Genomic DNA, 20,601 nt, shown 5'->3' with positions numbered 1-20,601 from the left:
GGCAAATGCTCATCTTCGATGGCCACTGGTACGCTGGAAAAGTGTGCTCATCACGGATTAATCCCGTACAGGGTAGATGGCAGACTGCGTGTATGGCGTCATGTGGGCGAGCGGTTTGCTCGCCCCATGGTGGCTGTGGGGTTATGTTATGGGCAGGCATAAGCTACAGACAACTAACAGAATTGCATTTAATCTATGGCAATTTTAATGGACAGAGATACCGTGACAAGATCTTGAGGTCCATTGTCATGCCATTCATCCGCCACCATCACCTCATGTTTCAGCATTATAATGCACGTCCCCATGTCACAAGGATCTGTACACAATTGCTGGAAGCTGTAAATATCCCAGTTCTTCCACCTCCTTGCATACTCACCAGACATGTCACCCATTGAGCATGTTTGGGATGATCTGGATCGACTTGTACGACAGTGTGTTCCAGTTCCCGACATTGAAGAGGAGTGGGACAACATTCCACAGGCCACAATCAACAGCCTGATCAACTCTATGCGAAGGAGATGTGTCGCGCTGCATGAGGCAAATGGTGCAAATGGTGGTCACACCAGACACTGACTGGATTCTGTGAAATTCATTGATTAAGGCCTAATAAATGTATTTCAATTGACTGAATTCCTTATATGAACTGTAACTCAGTAAAATCTTTGAAATTGTTCCATGTTGCGTTTATATTTTTGTTCAGTGTATGTATGGCCCTGTTAGGCTAATATCATATGGGCAGAATGTGCTGTAATTCAATTCTTCCAAACATTCAATTTGTCAACAAGTGTTCCTACAATTGAAATGTAACATTTCAGCCATTTAGGACAATTTGTTCTAATAGCAATGAGATTAAGAAACTGATTTAACTAAATCCAGCCGTGAGGACATACTATTCACGATGACACACACACACACACACACACACAATGTCCTCTCCCTCAGCAGAGCTCTTCATGATTTTATGCACTAAGTCATAACTCATCATCTGATTGATAAATACAATGAACCTGTCACCCTCTCTCAACGGTCCCTGGTCAAAAGTAGTGCACTATATAGGGATTAGGGTGCCATTTGGAACATAACCAGAGAGAAGCCAGGCTTCCAGTCACTCACAAGAGTTACTCAACACCTCAAGGTCCTAAAGACTAGCTCTGTTTTTTTATGGTTGTTATACATGAAACAGATCAGATCACAGCTGTGTATCAACCTACGTCACTGTTTGTGTGGGTATTTGATGTGGGTTTTTGATGTGGGTATTTAGCACTTCAGATTAATTGTAAACATAGTACACCCTTATTTGCACATGACTTGGTGCTGCCGAGAAAGTGCTGTTGCAGTGCTGATAAGAAATAGTTCCTCAGAGTAGAGTTATAATCTCTCTGGTGGGAATAGAGAGATGAGAGAGTGATAAAGTAGAGAGAGAGAGAGAGAGAGAGAGAGAGAGAGAGAGAGAGAGAGAGAGATAAAGTAGAGAGAGAGAGAGAGAGAGAGAGAGAGAGAGAGAGAGCAAAAGTGTGTGTGTGTGTGTGTGTGTGTAAGAGAGAGAGGCCTTAGAGGACCAGTGGCCTGTACCTGTCTCTCTCCAGGGACTACTGGGAGTTTCTGACTGGTGGACAACAACATCTGTCCTGTGTGATCTAGCCGGTTGTCAGTGACTTGACTGTCAGTAGTTTTAATGGTTAATGGTGAAACTGAGCCCCCTCGTCTCCCATCCTCTACAGGAAACTAAGTAGGTCTCTGAGGAGTCGCCTCCATCTCCTCTAACTGAAGCTAATTGTATAGATTTTTTTTCTATTGATAATGTAAAATTAACAGCCATACAGAAAGACTCATGTGAAGGTGAAATTACAGAGGAGGAACTTCTGGATGCAATTAAAGACTTTAAGTCCGGGAAAACTCCAGGGTTGGATGACATACCAGTCGAGGTATACAAACCTTTTTTGATATACTAAGAGGTGTCACACCCTGGCCTTGAGAGCCCGGTTTTCTTTAGTTGGTTTGGTCAGGGTGTGAATTTCTATGTGTAAGATCTAGATATTGTAGATCTATGTTGGCCGGGTGTGGTTCCCAATCAGAGGCAGCTGTCGATCGTTGTCTCTGATTGGGGATCATACTTAGGCAGCCATGTTGCCTACCTATGTTGTGGGATCTTGTTTCTGTGTGTTTGGCTTGTTTGATGTTAGCCTTTAGAACTTCACGTTACGTTGCTTTTGTTGTTTTGTTCTGTGTTTATTTAATAAACGAACATGTGCGCATACCACGCTGCACCTTGGTCCAATCCTGTACTCAACGAACGTGACAAGAGGACCGTTATTAGCATGTTTTAACCACTCCTATGTAAATGGTAGATTATCATACACTCAAGAAGAAGGTCTGATTTCATTATTACTGAAACAGGATACAAGTGGAAAATATAAAGATCCAGTCCATTAAAAAAATTGGAGGCCCCTTACACTTCAGTGTTGTGATGCAAAAATTCTAGAAAAATGTATAGCGCATAGAATTAAAAAGGTATTGTCGGACATTATTCATTCTAATCAGAAAGGTTTTTTACATGGAAGAAACATTGGAGATAATATAAGGCAAGTACTGGAAACAATAGAACACTATGGAAAATCTGGGAAACCAGGCCTGCTATTCATAGCAGACTTCGAAATGGCATTTGATAAATTACGACTGGGGTTTATATATAAATGCCTGGAGCATTTCAATTTTGGAGAATCTCTTATAAAATGGGTTATTTAGCAGATGCTCTTATCCAGAGCGACTTACAGGAGCAATTAGGGTTAAGTGCCTTGCTCAAGGGCACATCGACAGATTTTTCACCTAGTCGGCTCGGGGATTATATCCAGCGACCTTTCGGTTACTGGCACAACGCTCTTAACCACTAAGCTACCTGCCGCCCTACCTACCTGTTAGTAACCATAGGTGTAAAATAGTAAATAATGGCTATTTCTCCGAAAATGTTAAACTGTCAAGAGGAGTGAAACAAGGTTGTCCACTATCGGCATATCTATTTATTATGGCCATCGAGATGTTAGCTATTAAAATCAGATCCAACAATAATATCAAGGGATTAGAAATCCAGGGCTTAAAAGCAAAGGTGTCATTGTACGCTGATGATTCATGTTTTCTTTTAAATCCACAACTAGAATCCCTCCACAGCCTCATAGAGGATCTAAATGCATTTTCTAACCTTCATGGATTACAACCAAATTATGACAAATGTTATATATTATGTATTGGATTACTAAAAAATACAATTTTTACATTACCATGTAGTTTACCAATAAAATGGTCTGATGGTGATGTGGATATACTCGGAATACATATCCCAAAGGAAATAAATTATCTCACTTCAAGACATTTTAATAGAAAGTTAGCAAAAATAGATAAGATCTTGCTACCATGGAAAGGTAAATACCTGTCAATTTGTGGAAAAATCACCCTGATTAACTCTTTAGTATTATCCCAGTTTACCTATTTGCTTATGGTCTTGCCTACGCCTAGCGAACAGTTTTTTAAATTATATGAGAAAAAAAAAATCAATTTTATTTGGAACGGCAAGCCAGAAATTTTTTTACGGGCCTATTTATATCATGAATATGAATTCGGAGGACAGAAATTATTAAATATTAAAGCATTAGACCTATCATTAAAAGCTTCAGTCATACAAAAGTTATACTTAAATCCGAACTGGTTCTCTAGCAAATTAGTAAGATTGTCTCACCCAATGTTCAAGAATGGCCTTTTTCCCTTTATTCAGATTACAACCTCTCACTTTCAGTTATTTGAAAAGGAAATCATTTCCCAAATATCACTATTTCTAAAACAAGCCATAGAAAGTTGGTTGCAATTTCAGTTTAATCCTCCAGAAATGACAGAACAAATAATGCAACAAATATTGTGGTTAAACTCAAATATACCAATTGACAAAAAAACTATTTTTTTTGACAAAATGTTTTAAAATGGTATAATCTTCGTAAATGATATCATCGGTAGGACTGGTGGAGTTATGTCGCACATGCAGCTAACAAAAAACATATGGAAATGTCTGCTCTACCCAAAAAAAATGGAAGGGGAAAGTGGAAGGGGGAGAAAGTAAGGAACTTGTCTGTCGGCCTTGCATTAAAGAACATAATTGGTTAAAGAAAACTGTGATAAATAAAAAAGTATACCAGTTTAATTTAAGGACCAAAGGATTGACAGCCGTCCCATATAGATTGCAAAATAGTTGGGAAGAGATTTTTGACGTACCGATCCCATGGCATAGTGTTTATGAACTGATATGCAAAACGACACCAGATTCAAAACTTAGAATCTTTCAATTTAAATTGTTATATAAAATTATTGCTACCAATATAATGTTATTTATATGGGGGATACAATCTTCCCAGCTCTGCAGATTTTGCTGAGAAAATACATAATCATTAGATCATTTGTGTTGGTACTGTCCAGTTGTAGTTTGTTTTTGGACACAGGTCCAGGAATGGCTAAAGGATTGCAATATTTACCTAGATCTAACCTTGCAGATAGCATTACTGGGTGATCTGAAAAGTCATAGTCAATCGATCAATAATATAATAATACTTTTAGCAAAAATGTTTATTTTCAATTTACAATCTGTAGAAACAATGAGAATAGAAAGGTTCAGAAATAGAAATCCTATATGGATGGTGTTAAGAGATAGATGGGTGGTGTTGAATGGAGTTGAAGGGTGGGACTAATAACAACTAACAACAACTAATAACAAGATAACTAATAATGTAAGCATACTGTGTCCATAATAAGTATATAGGTTGTAGGTTGGGAGCTTTTGTGAAAGAGCACAGTTAGAAAGATATGGCATATAGAAGCAAACCGGATGGACATCATGAAAATGATCGGAGAGGTTGAGAGTAAATAATAATAATATGCCATTTAGCAGACGCTTTTATCCAAAGCGACTTACAGTCACGCGTGCATAAATTTTTGTGTATGGGTGGTCCCGGTGATCGAACCCACTACCTTGGCGTTACAAGCGTTGTGCTCTACCAGCTGAGCTACAGAGGACCACCAGAACTGGTTCAGGAGAAAAAACTAACAAAATATAATTATTGTAAAATTGACTGTGTCCATAAAATGTACATAGTAAGTATAAGCTGGAAGTAGAGGCCTAAGCATACAGTGAGGGAAAAAAGTATTTGATCCCCTGCTGATTTTGTACGTTTGCCCTCTGACAAAGACATGATCAGTCTATAATGTTAAAGTACTTGGTGGCAAAACCCTTGTTGGCAATCACAGAGGTCAGACGTTTCTTGGAGTTGGCCACCAGGTTTGCACACATCTCAGGAGGGATTTTGTCCCACTCCTCTTTGCAGATCTTCTCCAAGTCATTAAGGTTTTGAGGCTGACGTTTGGCAACTCGAACCTTCAGCTCCCTCCACAGATTTTCTATGGGATTAAGGTCTGGAGACTGGCTAGGTGTCACGGTGCTGTGTATGGGTGTGATGGAGAATCAGGCGCAGGCAGCAGAGGGTAAGTCCAACAAGACTTTACTGAGCACGAAAATTAATCCAAAACAGCCCGGAGGCAAAAGACGCACACAGGCGTAAATACAAGCGCACACACAGGTGCGTAAATCTCTCCTCACACAACGAGGAGGAAGCTCAGGACAAATAGCGTACCGACACGGGTAGCGCAACCACGACACGAACAATCACACACAACACAAACCTAACAACAAGGAAACTAAATAGGGTGCTAAATGAGACCTAACACAAAACAGGTGTGACTAACAGACAAAACCAAACAAACAAGAAACATCGAGCGGTGGCAGCTAGAACTCCGGAGACGACGACCGGCGAAACCTGCCCGAACAAGGAGGAGTAGCCGCCTCGGCCGAAACCGTGACAGTACCCCCCCCTTGACGCGCGGCTCCTGCCGCGCGCCGCCTCCGGCCTCGGGGACGACCAGGGGGACGCGGAGCAGGGCGCGTAGGATGACCACGATGGAATTCGGTCATCAGGGACGGATCCAGAATGTCCCTCCTTGGCACCCAGCACCGCTCCTCCGGACCGTACCCCTCCCACTCCACGAGATATTGGAGACCCCCCATCCGGCGTCTCGAATCCAGGATGGTCCGAACCGTGTACGCCGGAGCCCCCTCGATGTCCAACGGGGGCGGAGGAGTCTCCTCAATCTCAAAGTCCTGGAGTGGACCAGCTACCACCGGCCTGAGGAGAGACACATGGAACGAGGGGTTAATATTCTTGTAATCAATAGGTAGTTCTAACCTGTAACTCACCTCGTTCAATCTCCTCAGGACTTTAAAAGGCCCCACAAACCGCCGACCCAGCTTCCGGCAGGGCAGGCGGAGGGGCAGATTTCTGGTTGAGAGCCAGACTCGATCTCCAGGTGCGTACACTGGCCCCTCACTGCGGTGTAGGTCGGCGCTCGTCTTCTGTCGACGTATGGCACGCTGCAGATGGACGTGTGCAGCGTCCCACGTCTCCTCCGAGCGCCGCACCCACTCATCCACAGCGGGGGCCTCGATCTGGCTCTCATGCCATGGTGCCAGAACGGGCTGGTACCCTAATACACACTGAAAAGGGGTTAGTTGGGTGGAGGAGTGGCGGAGAGAGTTCTGTGCCATCTCGGCCCAGGGCACATATCTCGCCCACTCCTCCGGCCGGCCCTGACAATATGACCTCAGAAACCTACCCACATCCTGGTTGACTCGTTCAACCTGCCCATTACTCTCCGGGTGGTAACCCGAGGTAAGGCTCACCGAGACCCCCAACCATTCCATAAATGCTCTCCAGACTCTGGAGGTAAACTGGGGGCCTCGATCGGACACTATATCCTCGGGCACCCCGTAATGCCGGAAGACGTGAGTAAATAGAGCCTCAGCGGTCTGTAGGGCCGTAGGAAGACCCGGCATGGGAAGGAGACGACAGGCCTTCGAGAACCGATCCACAACGACCAGGATGGTGGTATTCCCCTGTGAGAAGGGAAGATCGGTAACAAAATCCACCGAGAGGTGAGACCAGGGTCGTTGTGGAACGGGCAGGGGCTGTAATTTACCCCTGGGCAAGTGTCTGGGCGCCTTACACTGGGCACATACTGAGCAGGAGGAGACATAAACCCTCACATCCCTGGCTAACGTTGGCCACCAGTACTTCGTACTAAGGCAGTGCACCGTCCGGCCAATACCCGGATGTCCAGAGGAGGGGGACGTGTGAGCCCAATAAATCAGCCGATCCCGGACCTCGAGCGGGACGTACACCCGACCCACCGGACACTGTGGAGGACTAGGCTCGGTGCGTAACGCCCGCTCGATCTCCGCATCGACCTCCCACACCACCGGTGCCACCAGACAAGACTCCGGTAGTATGGGAATGGACTCCACGCACCTCTCCTCCGTGTCATACCGACGGGACAGAGCATCTGCCTTCCCGTTCTGGGACCCAGGGATGTAAGTGATCTTGAACACAAACCGGGCGAGAAACATAGTCCATCGAGCCTGACGAGGATTCAGTCTCCTAGCTGCCCGAATGTACTCCAGGTTACGATGGTCGGTCAGAATGAGGAAAGGGTGCTGAGCCCCCTCAAGCCAATGCCTCCACACCTTTAGGGCCTGTACTACGGCTAACAGCTCCCTGTCCCCTACGTCATAATTCCGCTCCGCCGGACTGAGCTTCTTAGAATAAAAAGCACAGGGGCGGAGCTTAGGTGGTGTACCGGATCGTTGAGAAAGAACTGCCCCGATACCGGCCTCAGACGCGTCCACCTCAACTTGGAAGGGTAAAGTGGGATCCGGGTGCGCCAACACCGGGGCCGAGGTAAACAGGTCCTTCAGTCTCCCAAAGGCCCTGTCCGCCTCAGCTGACCACTGCAAGCGCACCGGACCCCCCTTCAGAAGAGACGTTATGGGAGCTGCCACCTGTCCAAAACCCCGGATAAACCTCCGGTAGTAATTCGCAAAACCCAAGAACCGCTGCACCTCTTTAACCGTAGTTGGGGTTTGCCAATTACGCACGGCGGACACTCGGTCCACCTCCATTCTCACCCCTGACGCAGACAACTGGTAACCCAAAAAGGACACTGACTCCTGGAAGAACAGACATTTCTCAGCTTTGACATACAGGTCATGCTCCAACAGTCTCCTCAATACCCTGCGCACCAGGGCTACATGCTCGGCCCGAGTAGCACTGTACCAAGAATATCATCAATGTACACCACTACTCCCTGCGCCTGCATGTCCCGGAAAAGTTCGTCTACAAACGATTGGAAGACTGATGGAGCATTCATTAACCCATATGGCATGACGAGATACTCGTAATGGCCGGATGTAGTACTAAATGCTGTCTTCCACTCATCGCCCTCCCTAATGCGCACCAAGTTATATGCGCTCCTGAGATCCAATTTTGTGAAGAACCTTGCCCCGTGTAAGGACTCCGTCATGGTCCCAATCAGAGGAAGTGGATAGCTGTACTTCACCGTCACCTGATTGAGACCGCGGTAATCAATACACGGACGCAAACCTCCATCCTTTTTCTTCACAAAAAAGAAGCTCGAGGACGCGGGAGAAGTGGAGGTCCGTATGTATCCCTGTCTCAGAGACTCGGCAATGTAAGTCTCCATTGCCCTTTTCTCCTCCTGTGACAAAGGATACACATGGCTCCGCGGAAGCGCTGCTCCTGTCTGGAGGTCTATCGCACAATCCCCTTGTCTATGAGGTGGCAACTGTGCCGCTCTGGTCTTACTGAACACGAGCGCCAAATCCTCATACTCAGGAGGAATGTGCAGTGCTGGCATCTGGTTCGGACTCTCCACCGAGGTCGCCCCTACGGAAACACCCAGACATAACCCCTCACACTGAGCAGACCACCCTTTAAGAGCTTTCTCTCGCCACGAAATAGTAGGATCATGGGTCATCAACCAGGGAAGCCCCAGTACCACCGGATACGCAGGAGAGTCGATAAGATAGAGTTGAATCGTCTCCTCATGACCCCCCTGCGTCATCATCCTAAGTGGCGCTGTGACCTCCCCAATCAACCCAGATCCTAACGGACGACTATCTAGGGCATGTACAGGAAAGGGTTTTTCGACTGGAAGGAGGGGAATCCCTAACTTAACACAGAATCTCCGGTCTACAAAATTCCCAGCTGCGCCTGAATCGACTAGCGCCTTATGCTGGGACCGAGGTGCAACCTGTGGGAAACAAACAGGTGAGGTAAAGTGAACGACAGAAAGCTCTGGGTAAGTAGGGCGCCTACTCACCTGGGTGGACTCCCCACTGTATGACCTGCTCTCTCCCTCACCAGGGGACCCTCCCCAGCACCTAGCCGCGGTGTGCCCTCCGCGCCCACACTTGGTGCAGGAGACTGCCCCCCTCGGGCTCCTACCTCTTCTCCCTCTAGCGCCAGCACCTCCAAGCTCCATCGGACACTGCTCGGAGGCGCTGGAGGGTGGAATGGGGGGCCCCCACCTGGGACGTCCGCGGGTCGCCAGCAGGTTGTCCAGTCTAATGGCCATGTCCACCAGCTGGTCAAAGGTTAGTGTAGTGTCCCTGCAGGCTAACTCCCTGCGGACGTCCTCCCGAAGGCTGCATCTGAAGTGGTCTATGAGGGCCCTCTCATTCCACCCCGCATCAGCCGCTGGAGTCCGGAACTCCAGTGCAAACGCCTGAGCGCTCCTCATCCCCTGTCGGAGGTGGAATAGACGTTCCCCCGCCGCTCTCCCCTCTGGTGGATGGTCGAAGACCGCACGGAAGCGACGGGAGAACTCCGCATAGGTGACTGTGGCGGCGTCTATTCCCCTCCACTCGGCGTTGGCCCACTCCAACGCCTTGCCGGTGAGACAGGAGATGAGGGCGGAAACGCTCTCGTATCCCGAGGGCGCCGGGTGTATGGTGGCAATGTAGAGCTCCACTTGTAGGAGGAACCCCTGACACCCGGAAGCGGTGCCGTCGTACGCCCTCGGGAGCGAGAGCCGAATCCCACTGGGTTCCGGTCGACGGACGGGCTGGTTGTCCGGTGGTGAAGGTGATGGTGCGATAGGTGGGGCTATGGGAACCCCGCTGGTCTCCCATCGACGAAGGGTGTCCATGACGCCCTCCAAGGCGTGCCCGATCCGGTTGATCCGGTGCTCGTGTCCAAGGAGACGCTCCTCCATGGGGTCGACGGGTGCTCCTGCTGATTCCATATTTGGTGTGTGATTCTGTCACGGTGCTGTGTATGGGTGTGGTGGAGAATCAGGCGCAGGCAGCAGAGGGTAAGTCCAACAAGACTTTACTGAGCACGAAAATTAATCCAAAACAGCCCGGAGGCAAAAGACGCACACAGGCGTAAATACAAGCGCACACACAGGTGCGTAAATCTCTCCTCACACAACGAGGAGGAAGCTCAGGACAAATAGCGTACCGACACGGGTAGCGCAACCACGACACGAACAATCACACACAACACAAACCTAACAACAAGGAAACTAAATAGGGTGCTAAATGAGACCTAACACAAAACAGGTGTGACTAACAGACAAAACCAAACAAACAAGAAACATCGAGCGGTGGCAGCTAGAACCCCGGAGACGACGACCGGCGAAACCTGCCCGAACAAGGAGGAGGAGCCGCCTCGGCCGAAACCGTGACACTAGGCCACTCCAGGACATTAATGTGCTTCTTCTTGAGCCACTCCTTTGTTGCCTTGGCCATGTGTTTTGGGTCATTGTCATGCTGGAATACCCATCCACAACCCATTTTCAATGCCCTGGCTGAGGGACGGAGGTTCTCACCCAAGATTTGACGGTACATGGCCCCGTCCATCGTCCCTTTGATGCAGTGAAGTTGTCCTGTCCCCTTAGCAGAAAAACACCCCCAAAGCATAATGTTTCCACCTCCATGTTTGTCGGTGGGAATGGTGTTCTTGGGGTCATAGGCAGCATTGTACCTATGATAAAACTTACAGACCTTTACATGCTTTGTAAGTAGGAAAACCTGCAAAATCGGCAGTGTATCAAATACTTGTTCTCCCCACTGTATATATATTTAAAAACATGGGGGATTGGAAGTGATGCAGACAATTACATTGATGGAAGTTACAATCTATCTGCAATATTAAGCTGATCTACCCCCTAAAAAAAACATAGTACACCCTTATTTGCACATGATTTGGTGCTGCAGAGAAAGTGCTGTTGCAGTGCTGATAAGAAAGATAGAGTTCCTCAGAGTAGAGTTATAATCTCTCTGGTGGGAATAGAGAGATGAGAGAGAGAGTGATAAAGTAGAGAGAGAGAGAGAGAGAGAGAGAAAGAGCAAAAGTGTGTGTGTGTGTGTGTGTGTGCATGCCTGCGTGTGTGTGTGTGTGTGTGTGTGTTTGTGTGTGTAAGAGAGAGAGGCCTTAGAGGACCAGTGGCCTGTACCTGTCTCTCTCCAGGGACTACTGGGGGTTTCTGACTGGGGGACAACAACATCTGTCCTGTGTGTTTTAGCCGGTTGTCAGTGACTTTACTGTCAGTAGTTTTAATGGTTAGTGGTGAAACTGAGCCCCCTCATCTCCCATCCTCTACAGGAAACTAAGTAGGTCTCTGAGGAGTGTCTCAATCACAGCTGTCACACACACAACCATAACCATAGTTGTGTGTGCATGTGTGTGTTTCCTGGCCATGAGCCCCTGCAGGCCAGATGTATCCGGGGCTGTGATCAGAGCGCTCCTTGTGACTGTGTGTTTGTGGAGGAGAGGTGGTGGAAACCCCCTTGTTACGTGTGTGTGCTAGACATTTTAGACTTACTGATTTACTGGGCCTTTTCACAGCTGTTCCCCCTGCCAGGGCCCCAGATTAAGAAATCATATGCCCCTTCCCCCTTCCCGGCACACCGTAATTTTCTGTAAACAAATCTGTGCACCAAGATGCAATTCGATGTGTGGTAAATTGACTGTTGAAGAAAAAGCCCCTTTATAATAAAGCCACAATTTCGTTTGGCAACTCGAACCTTCAGCTCCCTCCACAGATTTTCTATGGGATTAAGGTCTGGAGACTGGCTAGGCCACTCCAGGACCTTAATGTGCTTCTTCTTGAGCCACTCCTTTGTTGCCTTGACCGTGTGTCATTGTCATGCTGGAATACCCATCCACGACCCATTTTCAATGCCCTGGCTGAGGGATGGAGGTTCTCACCCAAGATTTGACGGTACATGGCCACGTTCATCGTCCCTTTGATGCGGTAAAGTTGTCCTGTCCCCTTAGCAGAAAAACACCCCCAAAGCATAATGTTTCCACCTTCATGTTTGACGGTGGGGATGGTGTTCTTGGGGTTATAGGCAGCATTCCTCCTCCTCCAAACACGGCGAGTTGAGTTGATGCCAAAGAGCTCGATTTTGGTCTCATCTGACCACAACACTTTCACCCAGTTCTCCTCTGAATCATTCAGATGTTCATTGGCAAACTTCAGACAGGCCTGTATATGTGCTTTCTTGAGCAGGGGGACCTTGCGGGCGCTGCAGGATTTCAGTCCTTCACGGCGTAGTGTGTTACCAATTGTTTTCTTGGTGACTATGGTCCCAGCTGCCTTGAGATCATTGACAAGATCCTCCCGTGTAGTTCTGGGCTGATTCCTCACCGTTCTCATGATCATTGCAACTCCACGAGGTGAGATCTTGCATGGAGCCCAAGGCCGAGGGAGATTGACAGTTCTTTTGTGTTTCTTCCATTTGCGAATAATCGCACCAACTGTTGTCACCTTCTCACCAAGCTGCTTGGCGATGGTCTTGTAGCTCATTCCAGCCTTGTGTAGGTCTACAATCTTGTCCCTGACATCCTTGGAGAGCTCTTTGGTCTTGGCCATGGTGGAGAGTTTGGAATTTGATTGATTGATTGCTTCTGTGGACAGGTGTCTTTTATACAGGTAACAAACTGAGATTAGGAGCACCCCCTTTAAGAGTGTGCTCCTAATCTCAGCTCATTACCTGTATAAAAGACACCTGGGAGCCAGAAATCTTTCTGATTGAGAGGGGGTCAAATACTTATTTCCCTCATTAAAATGCAAATCAATTTATGATTCTCTGGATTTTTTTGTTGTTATTCAGTCTCTCACTGTTCAAATAACCCTACCATTAAAATATAGACTGATCATTTATTTGTCAGTGGGCAAACGTACAAAATCAGCAGGGGATCAAATACTTTTTTCCCTCACTGTAAGTATTTGATCACCTACCAACCAGTAAGAATTCCGGCTGTCACAGACCTGTTAGTTTTTCTTTAAGAAGCCCTCCTGTTCTCCACTCATTACCTGTATTAACTGCACCTGTTTGAACTCGTTACCTGTATAAAAGACACATGTCCACACACTCAATCAAACAGACTCCAACCTCTCCACAATGGCCAAGACCAGAGAGCTGTGTAAGGACATCAGGGATAAAATTGTAGACCTGCACAAGGCTGGGATGGGCTACAGGACAATAGGCAAGCAGTTTGGTGAGAAGGCAACAACTGTTGGCGCAATTATTAGAAAATGGAAGAAGTTCAAGATGACGGTCAATCACACTCGGTCTGGGGCTCCATGCAAGATCTCACCTCGTGGGGCATCAATGATCATGAGGAAGGTGAGGGATCAGCCCAGAACTACACGGCAGGACCTGGTCAATGACCTGAAGAGAGCTGGGACCACAGTCTCTAAGAAAATCATTAGTAACACACTACGGCGTCATGGATTAAAATCCTGCAGCGCACGCAAGGTCCCCCTGCTCAAGCCAGCGCATGTCCAGGCCCGTCTGAAGTTTGCCAATGACCATCTGGATGATCCAGAGGAGGAATGGGAGAAGATCATGTGGTCTGATGAGACAAAAATAGAGCTTTTTGGTCTAAACTCCACTCGCCGTGTTTGGAGGAAGAAGAAGGATGAGTACAACCCCAAGAACACCATCCCAACCGTGAAGCATGGAGGTGGAAACATCATTCTTTGGGGATGCTTTTCTGCAAAGGGGACGGGACGACTGCACCGTATTGAAGGATGGATGGGGCCATGTATCGCGAGATCTTGGCCAACAACCTCCTCAGTAAGAGCATTGAAGATGGGTCGTGGCTGGGTCTTCCAGCATGACAACGACCGCAAATACACAGCCAGGGCAACTAAGGAGTGGCTCCGTAAGAAGCATCTCAAGGTCCTGGAGTGGCCTAGCCAGTCTCCAGACCTGAACCCAATAGATAATCTTTGGAGGGAGCTGAAAGTCCGTATTTCCCAGCGACAGCCCCGAAACCTGAAGGATCTGGAGAAGGTCTGTATGGAGGAGTGGGCCAAAATCCCTGCTGCAGTGTGTGCAAACCTGGTCAAGACCTACAGGAAACGTATGATCTCTGTAATTGCAAACAAAGGTTTATGTACCAAATATTAAGTTCTGCTTTTCTGATGTATCAAATACTTATGTCATGCAATAAAATGCAAATTAATTACTTAAAAATCATACAATGTGATTTTCTGGATTTTTGTTTTAGATTCCGTCTCTCACAGTTGAATTACAGACCTCTACATGCTTTGTAAGTAGGAAAATCTGCAAAATCGGCAGTGTATCAAATACTTGTTCTCCCCACTGTATATATATATATGCTACAGACATTATATAATATATACAGTATATATTTCCATAATTATAATTTTTTGTAAAAATGTTTTTGTAAGCCCTGCATTAAGCCGACCCTGCCCCCAGCCAAGACCCACTGACATCAGACCAGACCAGCCAAGCCCCAGCCCCAGCCCCCAGCCCCCAGATAGAACTCAATGTATATCTACTGATAGTGTTAAATCAGGTTTCCTGGATATTACGAAAGGTTTCCCGCAGGGGTCAATTCTTGGTCCAGTACTTTTTACTGTTTACATTAACAATATCGACTTGTCTGTAAAAAATTGTAACCTGCACTTGTATATCGATGATACTGTTGTGTATGCTATTGCTCCCACAGTTGACCAGGCTCTATCTGAACTACAGTCTGCCTTCATTGTATTACAGAAAAACTTTATTGACCTGAAATTAGTATTGAATGTAGGTAAAACTAAGTAAATGTTGTTCTCTAGAGTGCATAAAAATAAGTCTGATGATTTAAGCATATGTACTTTGGATGGTGTTCATTTTGATCATGTCCCTGCTTACAAATATCTGGGCATCTGGATAGATGAAAAGCTGTCTTTTAAAAAGCATATTGATGAGTTAGTTAAGAACTTCTTCTATAGAAATAAGTCCCGCCTCTCGCTAAATAGTATAAAGCAGATTATTCAGTCGATGTTCCTATCGGTCCTAGACTATGATGACATCATCTATATGAACGCAGCTGCCACTTCATTAAAGCTGTTAGATGCAGTTTATCATAGCGCACTGCGCTTTATTACGGAAGACAATTTTTGTACTCACAACCCTCTTTGATGTCACGTAAGTTGATACATTGCTATGTTTTCATTTATAAAGCCCTTTTACAAAAAGTCCCACTGTACCTAACATCTTTACTAAACTTTAGACATATGAGTTCCCAGTAAATCAGCTTTTAGTTTTCTTGCACTTTATTTGTGGAACGATCTTCAAAATGTTCTGGTTCCTCTAAGGCAATTCAGAAAGCTGATTGAGGACCTTATTACTGATTTACATTTTTAGTAATTTAGCAGACGCTCTTATCCAGAGCGACTTACAGTTAGTGAGTGCATACATTTCTCATACTGGTCCCCCGTGGGAAACGAACCCACAACCCTGGCGTTGCAAGCGCCATGCTCTACCAACTGAGCTACACGGGACTGATCAATGTGTTTGTTTTTTATGACCCTGTTTTTCTTTATTCCTGCTTGCATGTTGTATTTATATTTTGATGTGTGTATTTTCTGTCATTTATGTAATTCAGGACTCATCTGTAAAAGAGACCTTGGTCTCAGTATGACTCCCTGATAAAATAAAGGTTAAATTAAATACAAAAAAACAGTTTTTGTGATATACTGTGCTATTGTACTGTACTACTGTTTGTTTGAGCGTATTCTAACTGGAGTTGTTGTTAAGCTTCTGTGTACACGATCATAGCTCACCTTCTGACCTAGCAGTAGGCTGTCTGGTGAGCTCATTTAGCATGTTTACAAATCATCAAATCTCAGTCCGTTTGTGCTGTTTTATTCCTTCATGGCGTCCCCACAACAGATTAACTGACCAACTGATGCTGACCTGGCTTGGCGTTTTTGCCCAAACTAGGTCTTATATTAGGGAGACAAGTGGGACTGGAGGATTAAGGGTGGAGGTGAAGATTTGGGTGACTGACCACTACTGTACCAAGTCATTATTTATTTAATTTTTATTTAACCTTTATTTTACTAGGTTAGTCTTATTGAGATTAACAATCTCTTTTAAAAGAGAGACTTGACCAAAATAGCAGCACACACAGTTTCAGACACATTTACAACATAAAATACAAAACACTACAGTTGAAAAACATCAATTTACACATTGAACAACAAGATGGTTTGGGAAAGTGTGGCGCAACTAGGGGTCAAAACATTGACAGCCCCCCACTTCATTTTCCATCATAGTTTTTTACCTAGATTTAAACTAATTTAAAGGGACGATCTCCTGTAATTTCAGGACCTTTTGAAGCTCGTTCCAAGCGGAAGGGGCAGAGAACTGGAAAGCTTTTTCCCCTGTACGGGCCTTAGGCACAATCAACAAAACAAAGTCATACGAGCGCAGGCTGTAGTTTTCATTTGTCTGCTGGTCAATGTAGTTACAGAAGTAAAATGGGAGCTGTCTCAATATGGCCGTATAAATAAAAACGTAACAATTATTTAATTTCCGAAGAGATAAGGAAGGCCAGCCCACTCTCATATAGAGGTTACAGTGATGTGTGAGGGCTTTGGAGTTGGTAACAAACCTCAGCGCTACATGGTACACAGTGTCCAGCATATGTAATGACGCCACAGGGACATAGTACAAGATATCACCATAATCAATTACAAGCACGAAAATAGCGGAAACAAGCCTATTCTTCGCTTCAAAAGTAAAACATGACTTATTACGAAAATAAAAACCCAACTTGAGCCTAAGCTTTTTCACAAGACCTTCGATACCCACTGCCACATCAGGTATGCAAACCTTTGCATGGGCAAGACACTGTAGGCTGTATACACACTGCAAGCTAGACTGACCCATGAGGAAAAATTTAGTGACATCTAATATCTGAACATAGTGCATCACATGTATTGAGAGCAGTACTGTGTGGAAGAACATTAATATACAGTAGCAGAGTCCCATCTACTCTTCCAGACATCATTACTCTGCTTCAGGGTTTACCCCAGCCCAGCCCCAGCCTCCAGCCCTGTGACTTAAAGGGGGAAAGGGTTGATTGAGTTTGCAAACAGCCTGGCAACCTCAGTCCCTCTCCTCTCTCTGTAGCAGGGCGGGAGAATTCCAGAATGCCCATGTCTCTCATGTTTGGGAGAGCAAACACTTACTCCCCTTTGATGGCTGGGAGATCAGAGCGGGAGTAACATTCTACACGGCCACGCTAAGTTCGGCGCTACTGCGGGACATAAAACTGAATTCATCTGTCATTAGGCTTTACTAGATTGTGGAAGATCTGTATAAAGTGTTTGACGTTTTTGTAGTATTTGTCTCTGTTCAAATCAAATGTTATTTGTCACATGCTTGGTAAACAACAGGTGTAGACTAACAGTGAAATGCTTACTTACAGGCCCTTTTCCAACAATGCAGAGTTAAAGATTTCATTTTTTTATATAGTGACACAAATAATAAATACACAGTGAATAACGAATAACAATGAGTAAAAATAACATGCTATATACAGGGAGTACCAGTACCGAGTCAATGTACAGGGGTACGAGGTAATTGAGGTAGATGCAGTCAGCTCCAAAAGTATTGGGACAGAGACACAGTTTTTGTTTTGGCTCTGTACTCCAGCACTTCAAAATGATACAATGACTATAAGGTTAAAGTGCAGACTGTCAGCTTTAATTTGAGGGTATTTTCATCCATATCGGGTGAACCGTTTAGAAATTACAGGACTTTTTGTACGTAGACCCCGATTTTAGGGGACCAAAAGTATTGAGACAAATTCACGTATATGCGTATTAAAGTAGTCAAAAGTTAAGTATTTGGTCCCATATTCATAGCACACAATGACTACATCAAGCTTGTGACTCAGATTTGTTGGATGCATTTTCGTTGTGTTTCAGATTATTTTGTGAAATGAATTGTAAAAAATGGATTGTGTCATTTTGGAGTCACTTTTATTGTAAGTAAGAATCACTTCTACAGTAATGTGGATGATACCATGACTATGGATAATCCTTGTTCTTTTTATTTTACCCCTTTTTTCTCCCCAATTTCGATCTTGTCTCATCGCCTCCCCAACGGGCTCGGGAGGCGAAGGACGAGTCATGCATCTTCCGAAACATGACCCATGAAACCGCGCTTCTTAACACCCGCCCACTTAACCCGGAAGCCAGCCGCAGCAATGTGTCGGAGGAAACACTGTTCAACTGACGACAGCCTGCATGGGCCTGGCCGCCACAAGGAGTCGCTAGAGCGCGATGAGTCAAGTAAAGCCCCCCCGGCCAAACCCTCCCCTAACCCGGACGACGCTGGGCCAATTGCGCACCGCCCTATGGGACTCCCGATCACGGCCGGTTATGACACAGCCTTGGATCGAACCCAGGTCTGTAGTGACGCCTCTAGCACTGCGATGCAGTGCCTTAGACTGCTGTGTCACTCGGGAGGCCCGATTACGGATAATCCTGAATGAATCGTGAATAATGATGAGTGAATATCATACCCCTAATCTGAAACACAACCAAAACAAACAGAAAATGCATCCAACAAATGTGTAGAGTCACAAGCTTGATGTAGTCATTGCGTGCTATGAATATGGGACCAAATACTTAACTTTTGACTACTTTAATACACATACAGTGGGGGAAAAAAGTATTTAGTCAGCCACCAATTGTGCAAGTTCTCCCACTTAAAAACATGAGAGAGGCCTGTAATTTTCATCATAGGTACACGTCAACTATGACAGACAAAATGAGAAAAAAAATCCAGAAAATCACATTGTAGGATTTTTTATGAATTTATTTGCAAATTATGGTGGAAAATAAGTATTTGGTCAATAACAAAAGTTTCTCAATACTTTGTTATATACCCTTTGTTGGCAATGACACAGGTCAAACGTTTTCTCTAAGTCTTCACAAGGTTTTCACACACTGTTGCTGGTATTTTGGCCCATTCCTCCATGCAGATCTCCTCTAGAGCAGTGATGTTTTGGGGCTGTCGCTGGGCAACACGGACTTTCAACTCCCTCCAAAGATTTTCTATGGGGTTGAGATCTGGAGACTGGCTAGGCCACTCCAGGACCTTGAAATGCTTCTTACGAAGCCACTCCTTCGTTGCCCGGGCGGTGTGATTGGGACCATTGTCATGCTGAAAGACCCAGCCACGTTTCATCTTCAATGCCCTTGCTGATGGAAGGAGGTTTTCACTCAAAATCTCACGATACATGGCCCCATTCATTCTTTCCTTTACACGGATCAGTCGTCCTGGTCCCTTTGCAGAAAAACAGCCCCAAAGCATGATGTTTCCACCCCCATGCTTCATAGTAGGCATGGTGTTCTTTGGATGCAACTCAGCATTCTTTGTCCTCCAAACACGACGAGTTGAGTTTTTACCAAAAAGTTATATTTTGGTTTCATCTGACCATATGACATTCTCCCAATCCTCTTCTGGATCATCCAAATGCACTCTAGCAAACTTCAGACGGGCCTGGACATGTACTGGCTTAAGCAGGGGGACACGTCTGGCACTGCAGGATTTGAGTCCCTGGCGGCGTAGTGTGTTACTGATGGTAGGCTTTGTTACTTTGGTCCCAGCTCTCTGCAGGTCATTCACTAGGTCCCCCCGTGTGGTTCTGGGATTTTTGCTCACCGTTCTTGTGATCATTTTGACCCCACGGGGTGAGATCTTGCGTGGAGCCCCAGATCGAGGGAGATTATCAGTGGTCTTGTATTGCTCCCACAGTTGATTTCTTCAAACCAAGCTGCTTACCTATTGCAGATTCAGTCTTCCCAGCCTGGTGCAGGTCTACAATTTTGTTTCTGGTGTCCTTTGACAGCTCTTTGGTCTTGGCCATAGTGGAGTTTGGAGTGTGACTGTTTGAGGTTGTGGACAGGTGTCTTTTATACTGATAACAAGTTCAAACAGGTGCCATTAATATAGGTAACTAGTGGAGGACAGAGGAGCCTCTTAAAGAAGAAGTTACAGGTCTGTGAGAGCCAGAAATCTTGCTTGTTTGTAGGTGACCAAATACTTATTTTCCACCATAATTTGCAAATAAATTCATAAAAAATCCTACAGTGTGATTTTCTGGAGAAAAAAAATCTCAATTTGTCTGTCATAGTTGACGTGTACCTATGATGCAAATTACAGGCCTCTCTCATCTTTTTAAGTGGGAGAACTTGCACAATTGGTGGCTGACTAAATACTTTTTTCCCCCACTGTATAAGTGAATTTGTCCCAATACTTTTGGTCCCCTGAAATGGGGGGACTATGTACAAGAAGTGCTGTAATTTCTAAACGGTTCACCCGATATG

General features: G+C 45.6%; 1 protein-coding gene across 1 annotated transcript in view; it reads left to right on the top strand.

Moving 5' to 3' along the window:
- pde4ba (phosphodiesterase 4B, cAMP-specific a) overlaps positions 1–20,601 on the top strand; it is a 106,594-nt gene that overhangs the window by 53,403 nt on the left and 32,590 nt on the right. The gene's annotated exons all lie outside the window — the stretch shown is intronic.

The sequence above is a fragment of the Coregonus lavaretus genome (genome assembly GCF_964263955.1).
Source record: "Coregonus lavaretus genome assembly, chromosome: 6".
NCBI lineage: Eukaryota > Metazoa > Chordata > Actinopteri > Salmoniformes > Salmonidae > Coregonus > Coregonus lavaretus.
Note: the sequence above shows the minus strand (reverse complement) of the source record. Positions and strands in the feature narration are given on the sequence as shown.